Source organism: Populus euphratica, unplaced genomic scaffold (genome assembly GCF_000495115.2).
Source record: "Populus euphratica unplaced genomic scaffold, PopEup_1.0 scaffold1054.1, whole genome shotgun sequence".
In the NCBI taxonomy this organism is placed as follows: Eukaryota; Viridiplantae; Streptophyta; class Magnoliopsida; order Malpighiales; family Salicaceae; genus Populus; species Populus euphratica.
This window is the reverse complement of record NW_011500909.1, coordinates 26,914-43,335: the sequence shown is the minus strand read 5'-3', so window position 1 is coordinate 43,335 and position 16,422 is coordinate 26,914.

The following is a 16,422-nucleotide window of genomic DNA, read 5'->3' as shown; positions in this document are numbered from 1 at the left end:
TATAGTATAAACTCTTATTATTGAATTGGAAACCACACACAAAGGAGGTTCCAATCAGATTATATATTGTTAACATGATTACATTAGTCATCTTATTCAATTAATGCTAATACTTGTAAATCTCGTCAAGCATTCATGATTATAACTTATGTTAACAACAAATCAAGTTCTTTTCATAGCTTAGGTGTCGGTTATACCATACAGATCTCGTCAAGCATTCATGATTATAACTTATGTTAACAATAAATCAAGTTCCTTTCATAGCTCAGGTGTCGGTTATACCATACATTATGGGCTATGAAAGTGCCAAGCATTTGTTGTACCAAGTGTTATATAACATAAATCAAGATTAGTCATTTAACAAGCAAAGTATTAAAGAGTGAATAAGATAACAAATATAAAACATGTTAGTATCAAACATTAAAGTTCATATTAAGTTTACATTATACTTATTCTTACACCATTAGTGTAACCTTTTCACCTTGACATAATTAACTTAGCTAGACATAATGAAAGAAAGCAAAATAGATAAACAAATAAACAAGATAAAAGTTAACTAAGTAAAGGAAAGGAAATGAAAAGCATAAACTTGATATTAATGAAAGTAAAGCATAAGAGTGTAAGATACCTATAATTTATGGTAAATGTCTATTTTTAATGCAGGCCTATCAAATAAATGAAAGGATTGATTGATGAATTTAAGAATTGAAATTGAAAGGACAAAGAGATGGCTAAACTCCGAAACGAGATGTCGGTGCGATAAGTGGGTGGCCAACTCTTGACTTGGTGACAATTCTTATCTTCTCTTGTTTGCCCAAAACGTCATTGATAACGTCAAAATTGGAACCACTTGCAACATGAAAGTTGTAGGCAATTGTCTCAGCTATCTTGTGTAAAACATTCAGCTCATTTGGACTTCTAGAACTCCAGATATGGCCAAAATACCGAACAGTGCTCGGGCTGGAGGACAAATTCGGGCTTCTTTGTTGTTGCTACAATTTGGACTTGAAAATGGCCTTTCTAGATCTTGGGCTCCATATGAAAGTTATAGGCCTATGTCTTTCCTTTCCATCCATATAAAGTGGACCTAAATTTGAGATCTACAACTCCAGATATGATCCAATTACCGAACAGTGTTCCGGTATGGACTGCACCGACATCTCGTTTCGGAGTTTAGCCATCTCTTTGTCCTTTCAATTTCAATTCTTAAATTCATCAATCAATCCTTTCATTTATTTGATAGGCCTGCATTAAAAATAGACATTTACCATAAATTATAGGTATCTTATATTATTAGATACATTATTATAAAACATGTTTTAGTTAAAGAGTTATTGGTACTTCAAGTGCAAAATGATGATATAAAACCTTGATAAAAATGCACTTTTAAGTACTAATCACATAACAGATTTTAAAGATACTCTTACAAATTCATATATGCTCTTAGTTTTCAAGAGAAAGGTAAGTTTCCATCTCAACCACAGTAAAATCCTAAGGGGCAATACAATACAAATACAAGTAGTTGTGGAAGTCAATACATGGATCAAGTCAAATCAATCATCACTCTTCGCAGTAGTAAGGTTATTAAAAAACCCACTTTTGAACCTTGTGAGAAAGATGATGAGTCAATCTCTAAGGGTAAGGAAGGAGTTGAATTTGAATACTGTAAGGAAAAGACTGATTCCTCACTAGTACTACCATTTCCTCATGCCATGACCAAACAAAGGGAAGTTAATCATGACTGTGAAATCTTTGAAACTTTCAAACAGAAAGAAATCAAGGATGAAAAAGGCATCGAAAATGTTATCGCGAATCATTTGTCAAAATTAGCAAAAGATTCAACATCCAACATCTCCACCAATTGATAATTACTTTCTTGTTGAATCTTTACTTTCTCTTAGTTTAATGCCTTGATTTGCTAAAAATATTAATTTTATTGCTTCAAGATTTTTGCTAGCTCATTTGGATAACCAAGATAAAAGAAAGTTTTTTAGCGACGTGCAAAACATTTATTGGGATGACCCTTACTTATTCAAATATTGTCTTGATCAAAGTTACATTCCCGACAATGAGGTAAGTAGTGTCATTAAATTTTATCACTCTGAGGCATATGGAAATCATTTCTTATAAAAATAAATGACTGCAAAAATCTTACAAAATAGATTTTATTAGTCCACCCTGTTTAAGGATTCACATGCATTCCACAAAACCTGTAAATATCGTCAAAAGGTGGGATTTATTTCAAAATACAGAGAGTCTTTAGATAATCTTCTATTAACTCTTAAGTCTCATCATAGTAGAGATAAGCATTGTGTAATTCATGACTTATGAACCCATTTTCATAAAGAACATGCTTGACATAGTCTTGGGAATCTAACTAAAAAAAACCATGTTTGCTAGTTTTTAAGAAAACTGGATGGGAAGCCTATTCCTGACCCATAGAGAGCGTTTAAGTCGTTCTTGGACGTAAAACCAAAGGAAGGTGTGAGCACAATCGCAACTATGATTTTAGTCTTATTGTGTAAAAATTTATGTCTTTTGATTTTATTAATAAAGCATAATATTTGAGTTTTGTTGTTTCTTATATTTGTTTAAGTGTATATCAAGTTTGTCAGTAGTCGTTATTTCAGGTGATATTTTCTATACTCTATCTTTCTATTTTAGAACATTGAGGACAATGTCTCATTTTTTGTTAGGAGGAGAGGGTACTAGTTGATATTAAAAAAAAAAAACTATGTTTATTACTTCATAAATCATTTGCAAACTATTGCTACTAAGATGACAGAGTAAGGAGGAATTTTATTAAGTCTTAAGACGTATCTTGGTTAACATTTTTCAAGGGTTATTTGCAATATTCATAACAAGGTCTATTGACATGAGTAAAAGATTGATGTCTTCTCTCAAGTTCAGGAGCGTCGAAGTAATAAATAGCCCAAAAAAATCGAGGTCGAACCACAGGGAGGTTAATTGTACAAATTATAAACAACAATTATAAACAACAACAATAGTAATAACAAAAACAACTCTAATAATAATAGTAGTAGTAGTAGTAGTAGTAGCAGTAGTAGTAGTACTAATAATAATAATAATAATAATAATAATAATAAAGAGGAGGAGGAAGAAGAAGTTGATGAGAACTTTGAGATAGAAGATTAACATAAGGATTAAACAATGATAACAATAAATGTCAAGGTTAGAGTATCCACTAATGGTATGTCAAACAAGTATAGTATAAACTCTTATTATTCAGTTGGAAACCACACACAAAGGAGGTTTCAATTTGATTATAGATTGTTAGCATGATTACATTAGTCATCTTATTCGATTAATGCTAATACTTGTAAATCTCGCCAAGCATTCATGATTATAACTTATGTTCACAACAAATCAAGTTCTTTTCATAGCTCAAGCGTTGATTATACAATATAGTATGGGCTATGAAAGTGTCAAACATTTGTTGTACCAAGTGTTACACAACATAAATCAAGATTAGTCATTTAACAAGCAAAGTATTAAAGAGTGAACAAGATAACAAATACAAAACATGTTAGTATCAAACATTAAAGTCCATATTAAGTTTACACTATACTTATTCTTACACCATTAGTGTAACTGACACGAGTAAAAGATTGATGTCTTCTCCCAAGTACAGGAGTGTCAAAGTAATAAATAACCCGGCAAGACCGGGGTCAAACCACAGGGAGGTTAATTGTACAGATTATAAATAACAATAATACAACAACAATAACAATAACAATAACAACAACAATAACAACAATAATAGTATTAGTAGTAACAATAATAATAATAATAATAAAAAAAAAAAGAAGGAGGAGAAGAAGAAGATAATAAGAACTTTGAGATGGAATATTAATGTAAGGATTAAACAATGATAATAACAAATGTCAAGGTTAGAGGTTCCACTAATGGTATGTCAAACAAGTATAGTATAAACTCTTATTATTCAATTGGAAACCACACACAAAGGAGGTTCCAATCAGATTATAGATTATTGAAATGATTACATTAGTCATCTTATTCGATTAATGCTAATACTTGTAAATCTCGTCAAGCATTCATGATTATAACTTATGTTAACAACAAATCAAGTTCCTTTCCTAGCTCAAGTGTCGGTTATACAATACAGTATGAACTATGAAAAATGTCAAGCATTTGTTGTACCAAGTGTTACACAACATAAATCAAGATTAGTCATTTAACAAGCAAAGTATTAAAGAGTGAACAAGATAACAAATACAAAATATGTTAGTATCAAACATTAAAGTCCATATTAAGTTTACACTATACTTATTCTTACACCATTAGTGTAACCTCTTCACCTTGACATAATAAACTTAGCTAGACATAATGAAAGAAAGAAAAATAAATAAACAAAATAAGAACATAAATAAGATAAAAGTTAACTAAGTAAATGAAAGGAAATGAAAGGCATAAACTTGATATTAATGAAAGCAAAGCATAAATATTACAAAAAATACAAAGAGAGAAAGCAAGAGCATGATCTTGATCTGGAAACCAAGATGCCTAAATGCATGACAAATGCCTCCTTTTATAGGCCAAAATTGGGAACTATTGATTTGATGACTAATTGATGAGTGAGTGACCAACTTTTGACTTGGTGACAATCCTTATCTTCTCTTGTCTGCCCAAAATGTTATTGATAACGTTAAAATTAGAGCCATTTGAAACATGAAAGTTGTAGGAAATTGTCTCAGCTTTCTTGTGTAAACAATTCAGCTCATTTGAACTTCTAGAACTCCAGATATGAGCCAAATATTGAACAATGCTTGGGCTGGAAGATAGATTCGGGCTTCTTTGTTGTTGCAACAATTTGGACTTGAAAATTACCTTTTTAGATCTTGGGATCCATATGAAAGTTGTAGGCCCATGTCTTACCTTTCCATCCATATAAAGTAGACCTAAATCTGAGATTTATAGCTCCAGATATGATCCAATTATCGAACAGTGTTCCGGTTTGGATTGCACCGACATCTCTTTTCTAAGTTTGGCCATCTCTTTATCCTTTCAATTTCAGTTCTTAAATTCATCAATCAATTATTTCATTTATGTGATAGGCCTGCATTTAAAATGAACATTTACCTTAAATTAAAGGTATCTTATATTATTAGATATATTATTATAGAACATGCTTTAGTTAAGGAGTTATTGATACTTCAAGTGCAAAATGATGATATAAAACCTTGATAAAAATACACTTTTAAGTATCAATCACACCCCCCAACTAGCTTATTACTAGTCCCTAGTAATCAAAATGTTAAAATAGAAAAATACTTTGCAAATTCCACAAAGCAAGGTAGTCATCATATAACTTCCATCAATCTATCTAGATAAACAAACTCTCGTTAAATTTATATACATGCTCAATACCTCTTAACAAGATATTCATAAACCTTTCTTTTATGCTCAATATATCAACACATAATTTTGGGGTTTTTCTTGGAAGAAAACAAAATTTTTGTTCTAATGTTTAAGGTTAACTTCCTTAGGTTGAGATTATTATTTTTGTCTTCTTCTTTTTTCTTTTTTTTTTCTTTTTTTTTAATATATATACATATAATTTAAAATACCATGCATCTTTAACCCATGTAACGAGCTTTCAGCTAATGACTCCCAGACCAGTTGGTCTTAGGGCATTAGGTGTTAAGACACCTCTACGAGCTTAGTAACTCGGGTTGCAGATACTGATATGTAGATAATGCAATATTTGATTCCCTTAAGCTTTTCTCCTCAACCCATGTAACAAGCGTTGGACCAATAGCTCCCAAGTCAGTTGACTTTAGGGTATTAGGTGTTAAAACACCCTTTTGGGTTTAATTGCTTAGGTTAGGGAGGCTACGAAACCAAACTTATCTACATTTTTATTATTATTATTATTTTTTATTTTTTTCTTTGTTTTTTTTTCATTTTTTTTTCATGTTTTTTTTTTCTTAATTATATACAATCCCTTTCCCTTAGTTGTTACCTTTAACAAAAGAACATAAATAATGTAATAATCCAATATGCAACCCACAATCATATGTTAAAGTGTGTGTGTGTAAATTAAGGTTTAAGAATACATGTTAAATAAGTATATGAGCAGAATTAAGTGATAACAATGCGAGAGTTTGTAAACCTGAATATTTCAAGAAGTATTATAATAGACCTTGTTAAGAATGGTTACTAAGATGCGTCTCAAGAGTCACTTTAACAAAAGAGCTCTTTTACTCTGCCATCCTAGTAACAACAATTATGCACATGCTTTATGAAATGAAAAACAATTTTTTTTTTATCAACTACTACCCTCTCCCCCCAACCAAAATGAGACATTGTCCTCAATGTTTAAAGGTAGAAAGATAGAGTATAGAAGATATCACCTGAAATAACGAACACTGACAAACCTGAAACACACTAAAACAAAAATAAGAAATAACAAAACACAATAATAAAACCAAAAGATACAAAAATTCACAAATGAAGGCTCAAATCCAATCTAAGCTTTTTACAACTTCCCGTAGATGACCAATTTATGCGACTCATGGAAGGATCAATCACAGGAATGAAAGATTGTAGTTGGTCAATCAATTGTTGAGTAGTAGTAGCAGAGATTATGATTTGCCGTGCAGAAGATGTTAGAAATTCCTGTTCCACAGCATGATCAAGAAAAGCCAACAACTTATCATAATAACCATTAACATTTAACAAACCTATGGGTTTATGGTGAATGTGCAATTGAGCCCAAGAGGAAATATGAAAGATCTCTTCCAATGTGCCTAGACCACCTAGTAAAGCAATGAAGGCATCAGCATGATTAAACATTGCATTCATTCGAGCCGGCATTGTGGAGACCTGAAGTTCCTCTCCAATTGTTTTTCCAATGATGTCCCCTTGTGCCAAAGCTTCAGGGACGACTCCTAAAACTTGACTACCTCCTAAAAATGCAGCTATTGACACACCTCCCATTAACCTAAGACTGCCTCCCCCATACACTAAATGAATCTTTCTCTCAGCTAGCACCTGACCAAGATGATTTGCTGATTCTAAAAACTCCTTTTCTTTCCAAGGACTAGATCCACCGAAAACACAAATATTTCTTATTTGTTGACTTGAGGAACTTGCCATTTCTACACACTTCTCTATTTGTTGAATGTATGGGTTGAGTAGAAATGAAAGGAAGGAAAAGAGGGTTTTATAGATGAGAAATTAGAAAGGCAATCATAACACCTATATGTAGGCCAGCTGGAGTCTCACACACACTCTCTCTCTTTTTATTTATTTATTTATTTACTTTTGAAAAAAGCATGTGTATGTACAGGTAGTTGTGATTGTGGCTCACATCTTCCCTTGGTTTTACGTCCAAGAACGGCTGAAACGCCCTCTATGGGTCGGGGATAGGCTTCCCATCCAGTTTTCTTAAAAACTAGCAAACAGGGTCTTTTTTAGTCAGATTCCCAAGACTAAGTCGATCATGTTCTTTATGACATAGTGGTCATAAATCATGAATTGCACGATGCACATCTCCACTAGGATGCGTCTCAAGAGTCAATAGAAGATTATCTAAAGACTCCTTACTCAGGCCATCCTTAATGAATTGTATTTTAACTTCATGGTTTATAGATACCATTCCTAAAGAACGACATTGTGTATTACAAGTCCATCTAGCACATCGATGACAGACTTCTAGTCGTTTTGCACGACGCTTCTTTGCAAAAGTGCTTTTACCTGTTCCAGGCATCTGTGAAATAAAGAAATTAGAGGACTCACCTGATAATCGGACCTTTGCTTCAATCAACCAGCGAATATCTTCAGGAATTCCATGATTCATTAACAATCTCAATCTTGCACATCTAGCATAATAAATTTTTGTAATCGCATTCTGAGGCAGAGCGGGAAAATACTTTTTCAATTTTTCAAGATTAGTGTCCATTTTCAAATGAGAATTAGAAGAGAGATTCAAAGAATTGCACAAATATATACACAAATATCAGTTATTGTGGGAAACTGAAAGAACCGACTTAAGTCACGGAGTACCGTTGTCCGCTATTTGACCGGGGTGAGAGAAACTAGCAAAAATCACTCAAAAAGAAACACAAAAACAATGTGAGAAAAAAAATCAACCTTTATCTACAAGATCATTCCAACCAGTTCATTCATTTTCACTAGGAAAATTATAAAATTAAGTTTTCAAACGATGTCCATTTTCCTTAAAATCATTGTCATTCATTGAATTCTCAATATCACAGACCCTATAAGGATTGCTCCATCTTGGTCTTAGCTCTATAAGGATTGCTCCATCTTGGTCTTAGCTCTTTAGGGAATGCATAGAGTTGAGAATCATAAAACAAAACTTTTTGACGAGTGTCAATTTTTTGACAATTTTCACAAGTTTTGCAGAATGCATGTGTGTCCTTGAACATAGTGGGTGACACGACTAAAAGGTTGATGTCTTCTCCCAAGTGCAGGAGTGTCGAAGTAATAAATAACCCGGCAAGACCAGGGTCGAACCACAGGGAGGTTAATTGTACAAATTATAGACAACAATTATAAGCAACAATAATAGCAATAATAACAACAACAATAACAACAACAACAACAACTATAATAATAATAATAATAATAATAGTAGTAGTAGTAGTAGTAGTAGTAGTAGTAATAGTAGTAGTAGTAATAATAATAATAATAATAATAATAAAGAAAGAGAAGAAGAAGAAGATGATGAGAACTTGGAGATGGAAAATTAATGTAAGGATTAAACAATAATTATAACAAATGTCAAGGTTAGAGGTTCCACTAATGGTATATCAAACAAGTATAGTATAAACTCTTATTATTGAATTGGAAACCACACACAAAGGAGGTTCCAATCAGATTATATATTGTTAACATGATTACATTAGTCATCTTATTCAATTAATGCTAATACTTGTAAATCTCGTCAAGCATTCATGATTATAACTTATGTTAACAACAAATCAAGTTCCTTTCATAGCTCAGGTGTTGGTTATACCATACATTATGGGCTATGAAAGTGCCAAGCATTTGTTGTACCAAGTGTTATACAACATAAATCAAGATTAGTCATTTAACAAGCAAAGTATTAAAGAGTGAACAAGATAACAAATATAAAACATGTTAGTATCAAACATTAAAGTCCATATTAAGTTTACATTATACTTATTCTTACACCATTAGTGTAACCTTTTCACCTTGACATAATTAACTTAGCTAGACATAATGAAAGAAAGCAAAATAGATAAACAAAATAAGAACATAAAAGTTAACTAAGTAAAGGAAAGGAAATGAAAGGCATAAACTTAATATTAATGAAAGCAAAGCATAAACATTACAAAAAATACAAAGAGAGAAAGGAAGAGCATGATCTTGATCTGGAAACCAAGATGCCTAAATGCATGGCAAATGCCTCCTTTTATAGGCCAAAATTGGGAACTATTGATTTGATGACTAATTGATAAGTGGGTGGCCAACTTTTGACTTGGTGACAATCCTTATCTTCTCTTGTCTGCCCAAAACGTCATTGATAACGTCCAAATTGGAGCCAGTTGAAAACATGAAAGTTGTAGGCAATTGTCTCAGCTTTCTTGTGTAAAACATTCAGCTCATTTGGACTTCTAGAACTCCAGATATGGCCAAAATACCGAACAGTGCTCGGGCTGGAAGACAGATTCGGGCTTCTTTGTTGTTGCTACAATTTGAACTTGATAATGGCGTTTTTAGATCTTGGGCTCCATATAAAAGTTGTAGGCCTATGTCTTACCTTTCCATCCATATAAATTGGACCTAAATCTGAGCTCTGTAGCTCCAGATATGACCCAATTACCGAACAGTGTTCCGGTTTGGATTGCACCGACATCTCTTTTCTAAGTTTGGCCATCTCTTTATCCTTGCAATTTAAGTTCTTCAAGTCATCAATCAATCCTTTCATTTATGTGATAGGCCTGCATTAAAAATAGACATTTACCACAAATTATAGGTATCTTATATTATTAGATACATTATTATAAAACATATTTTAGTTAAGGAGTTATTGATACTTCAAGTGCAAAATGATGATATAAAACCATGATAAAAATGCACTTTTAAGTACTAATCAGTGGGCCAATAAAATCCATTTTGAAAGATTTTTGCAGCAGTCTTTTTTGACGAGAAATAACTTCCACATGCTTCAAAATGACAAAGTTTAATGACACTACTTACCTCATTGTCAGGAATGAATCTTTGAAATATTTGATCAGGACAATATTTGAATAAGTGAGGGTCATCACAATAAAAGCTCTTCACTTCGTTCAAAAACTTTTCTTTCTCTTGAGTACTCCAATCAGTTGGCAAATCTCCTGAAACAAGAAAATTGACAATACTAGCAAACCAAGGCATTGTAGAGATAGAAAGTAAAGATTCATCAGGAAAGTAGTCATCGATTGGTGTGATGTCAGTTTTCGAATCTGTTGTCAATCTTGACAAGTGATCTGCGACAACATTTTCGCTGCCTTTCTTATCTTTGATTGTGATATCAAATTCTTGAAGTAATAAAATCCACCGCACCAATCTAGCTTTAGAATCTTTCTTAGAAAGAAGATATTTCAATGCTGCATGATCACTAAAAACAACAGCAGGTGAGCCAACAAGATAAGATCTGAATTTTTCACATGCAAATACTACTGCAAGTAATTTTTTTTCAGTGGTGGTATAATTCATTTGAGCACTATTTAAAGTTTTACTTGCATAGTAAATTACATAAGGTTTCTTATCTTTTCTTTGTCCCAAAACAGCACCTATGGCATAATCACTAGCATCACACATTATTTCAAAAGGTAATGACCAATCAGGAGGTTGAATGATAGGAGCACAAGTAAGCAAGTTTTTAAGTTTAACAAAGGCTTCTTCACAATGTTCAGTCCATTCAAAAATAGTATCCTTTATTAGAAGGTTACTTAAAGGCTTAGATATTACACTAAAATCTTTGATGAACCTTCTATAAAAACCAGCATGTCCTAGGAATGATCTAACATCTTTAAGAGATTTTGGTGTTGACAAGTTTGCAATTAACTCGATTTTAGATTTGTCAACCTCAATTCCTTTTGATGAAACAATGTGACCAAGTACAATGCCGTTTGTTACCATAAAATGACATTTTTCCCAATTCAGCACAAGATTCTTCTCTTCACACCTGGTCAAAACCTTTTCTAAGTTAGTCAAACAATCATCAAATGAATCACCAAAAACAGAAAAATCATCCATGAAAATCTCAAGAAAATGTTCAACCATATCACTAAATATACTAAGCATGCATCTTTGAAATGTGGTTGGTGCATTACATAATCCAAAAGGCATCCTTCGATATGCAAAAGTACCAAATGGACATGTGAAAGTAGTCTTTTCTTGATCTTCCAATGCAATTTCAATTTGGTTGTAACCCGAATAGCCATCTAGGAAACAATAAAATTCATGACCTGCAACTCTTTCTAGGATTTGATCCATGAAAGGTAAAGGAAAATGATCTTTTCTAGTCATTGAATTAAGTTTTCTATAGTCAATGCACATGCGCCAACTAGTAACAGTTCTAGTGGGAATTAACTCATTGTTCTCATTTGTTATCATAGTGACTCCAAACTTCTTGGGTACAACTTGGGTAGGACTTACCCATTTGCTGTCAGAAATAGGATAAATGATTTCATTATCTAGAAGCTTAATGACTTCATTTTTCACTACTTCTTTCATATTAGGATTTAGCCTTCGTTGCATTTCTCTAGAGGGTTTAGCATTTTCCTCTAAATAAATTCTGTGTGTACAAATCAAAGGACTAATTCCTTTTATATCAGCTATGGTCCATCCTAATGCATTTTTCTGCATTTTCAGAGTTTGTAATAACTTACCTTCTTGATGTGCATTAAGTTTGGAAGAGATTATTACCAGAAAAGTTTCATTTTCTCCCAAAAATGTGTATTTGAGATTGGATGGCAACGGCTTCAAATCAGGTTTTGGTGGTTGAACAGTTGAAGGTATGGACTTAATTGATCGTGGTGGCAATTCCTCAATTTGTGGCCTCCAATTACTTGTTTTTGATTCTTCTTGAAAATAAATCATTTGCAAATCATCAGATTCATCAATCTCAATTTCACTGGAAGTGGTTGGAAATTGATCATGAATTAATTTTTCAGTAAAGTCCACTTCCTGTAAATCATTATCATCTCTAGGTTGCTTGCAAATGTTGAAAATATCCATTCCAATGTCAGGTTTCCAAATGATAGCTTCATCAGTCCATTCCTACAATTAATCAATGCATTAGAAGTTGCAAGAAATGGACGTCCTAAAATAACAGGAAATGAATTACATACTTCAACAGGTTGTGTGTCCAAGACAATAAAATCCACAGGATAAATGAATTTATCAACTTGTACTAACACATCTTCAATTATTCCTCTAGGCACTTTTACAGATCTATCAGCAAGTAAAAGAGTTATAGAAGTTGGTTTTAACTCACCTAGATTGAGACTCTGAAAAACTGAATATGGAAGTAAATTCACACTAGCACCAAGATCAAGTAAGGCTCTTTCAATTTTATGCTCTCCAATAAAGCAAGAAATTGTAGGACAACCAGGGTCTTTATATTTCAAAGCATTATTATTCTGAAGAATAGCACTTACTTGTTCGGCTAGAAAGGCTTTCTTTTTCACATTCAGTTTCCTCTTCACAGTGCAGAGATCTTTTAAAAATTTAGCATAGGAAGGAACCTGTTTAATAGCATCCAGCAAAGGTATATTGATCCTTACCTGTTTGAAAGTTTCAAAGATTTCAGAGTTGTGATTAACTTTCCTTTGTTTGGTCATGGCTTGAGGAAATGAAAGTGTTGGTGGTGAATCAGTCTTTTCTTTGCAATTTTCAGATTCAACCCCTTCCTTACCACTCAAAGATTGACTCATCATCTTTCTCATAAGGTTCAAGAGAGGGTTTTTCAATAACCTTACTACTGCGCAGAGTAGTGACTGATTTGACTTGATCCATGTGTTGGCTTTCGGAACTACTTACATTTGCATTGTATTGCCCCTTGGGATTTTGTTGTGGTTGAGATGGAAACTTAACTTTCTCTTGGAAACTGAGAGCAGATGTTAATTTTGCAAGAGTATCTTTAAAATCTATCATGTTTTGAGCAAGTTGAGTATTGATTGTCTCTTGCTTTTCAATGAATGCATGCAATGTTTCCTCAAGATTTCTTCTAGGAGGTGGAGCATAAGGAGGTGCATATCCATGAGAATTTTGGAAATTGTGGTGTGCTTGAAATGGTGGTTGTGAAGTTTGTGCATTGTTGTTCTCACTCTTCCAACTAAAATTTGGGTGATTTCTCCAACCAGGGTTGTATGTTTGTGAGTATGGGTTGTGGTTGGGCCTTTGGAAATTGTTTAAAGCATGGGCTTGTTCATGGAGACATTCCTTAAAAGAAGGCAAGGTTGGAAAATCGTTGGTTGAGTGTTCATTTGTTTCACAGATTTGACACACAATGTTTTCAACAGATTTTAATTGACCACTCTTTTTCAATTCGAGTGCCTCGACTTTTCTAGCTAAAGATGCAAACTTGGCTTGAAAGTCATGATCTTCCCTAAGGTTGTACATGCCTCCACTAGATGTGTGAGGTTGAGTTTTACTCGGTGCCTCATAAGTACCCGCAGTGTCCCAATTTTGAGTATTTTCAGCTAACAAGTCTAAGTACTCCATTGCTTTATCAGGGTCTTTATCTTCAAAAGTTCCATTGCACATCAATTCAACCATTTGCCTATCTTTAGGTGTTAACCCTTCATAGAAATGTGAAACCAATCTCCATGTTTCAAAACCATGATGAGGGCAAGTACTAAGCAAGTCTCGATACCTATCCCAACATTGATAAAATGTTTCTCCTGGTTTTTGAGTGAAAGTGGTGATTTGTCTCTTGAAAGAGTTTGTTCTATGAGATGGGAAAAACTTCTTCAAAAACTGTTGTTGCATTTCATCCCAAGCACGAATGGATCCTAGTCTTAAATTTTGTAGCCATGTTTTAGCTTTATCTTTTAATGAAAAAGGAAAAAGCTTTAATCTGATGGTGTTCATGCTACAATTTAAATTATTATATGTGTTGCAGACCTTCTCAAATTCCCTTAAATACAAGTGTGGATTTTCTAAATCTAAGCCATGAAAAGAAGGTAAAAGTTGAATAATACCTGGTTTAAAATTAAAATGAGATGCATCGGGAGGAAAAACTATGCATGATGGTGCACTTGTTCTTGTGGGATTCATGTGGTCTCTAAGTGTTCTAGCACGATTATTCTCATTATTTTCATTATGAAGTGATTGATTATCTTCTTCAGCCATATTTTCTGAAAATGATGAGGATACCCTACAAAGTCTACCACTTGATGTACGTGACCACACTCTCATGCACGTGTAGGAATAAAATAAAAGGAAGAAGAAAATAAAAGAAGAAGAAATAAGAGAAAAGAAACAAAGTTATATACAAGAAAAGTAGAAAGAGAAAATAAAATAAATATTATAATTTATACAAGAACTTACCTCCCCGGCAACGGCGCCAAAAACTTGACACGACTAAAAGATTGATGTCTTCTCCCAAGTGCAGAAGTGTCGAAGTAATAAATAACCCGGCAAGACCGGGGTCGAACCACAGGGAGGTTATTTGTACAAATTATAAATAACAATAATACAACAACAATAACAATAACAATAACAACAACAACAATAATAATAGTAATACTAATAATAATAATAATAATAATAATAATAATAATAATAAAGAAAGAGAAGAAGAAGAAGATGATGGGAACTTGGAGATGGAAAATTAATGTAAGGATTAAACAATAATAATAACAAATATCAAGGTTAGAGGTTCCACTAATGGTATATCAAACAAGTATAGTATAAACTCTTATTATTGAATTGGAAACCACACACAAAGAAGGTTCCAATTAGATTATATATTGTTAACATGATTACATTAGTCATCTTATTCAACTAATGCTAATACTTGTAAATCTCGTCAAGCATTCATGATTATAACTTATGTTAACAACAAATCAAGTTCCTTTCATAGCTTAGGTGTCGGTTATACCATACATTATGGGCTATGAAAGTGTCAAGCATTTGTTGTACCAAGTGTTATACAACATAAATCAAGATTAGTCATTTAACAAGCAAAGTATTAAAGAGTGAACAAGATAACAAATATAAAACATGTTAGTATCAAACATTAAAGTCCATATTAAGTTTACATTATACTTATTCTTACACCATTAGTGTAACCTTTTCACCTTGACATAACTAACTTAGCTAGACATAATGAAAGAAAGCAAAATAGATAAACAAAATAAGAACATAAAAGTTAACTAAGTAAAGGAAAGAAAATGAAAGGCATAAACTTAATATTAATGAAAGCAAAGCATAAACATTACAAAAAATACAAAGAGAGAAAGGAAGAGCATGATCTTGATCTGGAAACCAAGATGCCTAAATGCATGGCAAATGCCTCGTTTTATAGGCCAAAATTGGGAACTATTGATTTGATAACTAATTGATAAGTGGGTGGCCAACTTTTGACTTGGTGACAATCCTTATCTTCTCTTGTCTGCCCAAAACATCATTGATAACGTCAAAATTGGAGCCAGTTGCAAACATGAAAGTTGTAGGCAATTGTCTCAGCTTTCTTGTGTAAAACATTCAGCTTATGTGGACTTCTAGAACTCCAGATATGGCCAAAATACCAAGCAGTGCTCAGGCTGGAAGACAGATTCAGGATACAATTTGGACTTGATAATGGCCTTTTTAGATCTTGGGCTCCATATGAAAGTTGTAGGCCTTTGTCTTACCTTTCCATCCATATAAATTGGACCTAAATCTGAGATATATAGCTCTAGATATGACCCAATTACCGAACAGTGTTCCGGTTTGGATTACACCAACATCTCTTTTCTAAGTTTGGCCATCTCTTTATCCTTGCAATTTAAGTTCTTAAAGTCATCAATCAATCCTTTCATTTATGTGATAGGCCTGCATTTAAAATGAACATTTACCACAAATTAAAGGTATCTTATATTATTAGATATATTATTATAAAACATGCTTTGGTTAAGGAGTTATTGATACTTCAAGTGCAAAATGATGATATAAAACCATGATACAAATGCACTTTTAAGTACTAATCAATGAGTTAAGGAAAAAAGCTTAAGGGAATGAAACACTGCACTATCAACATATCAGTATCTACAACCCGAGTTACTAAGCTTATAAGGGTGTCGAAACACCAAATGCTTTAAGACCACCTAGTGTGGGAGTTATTAGTCGAAAGCTTGATATATGGGTTAAAGATGTATTGTGTTTTAAGTTACATATATATATATATATATATAT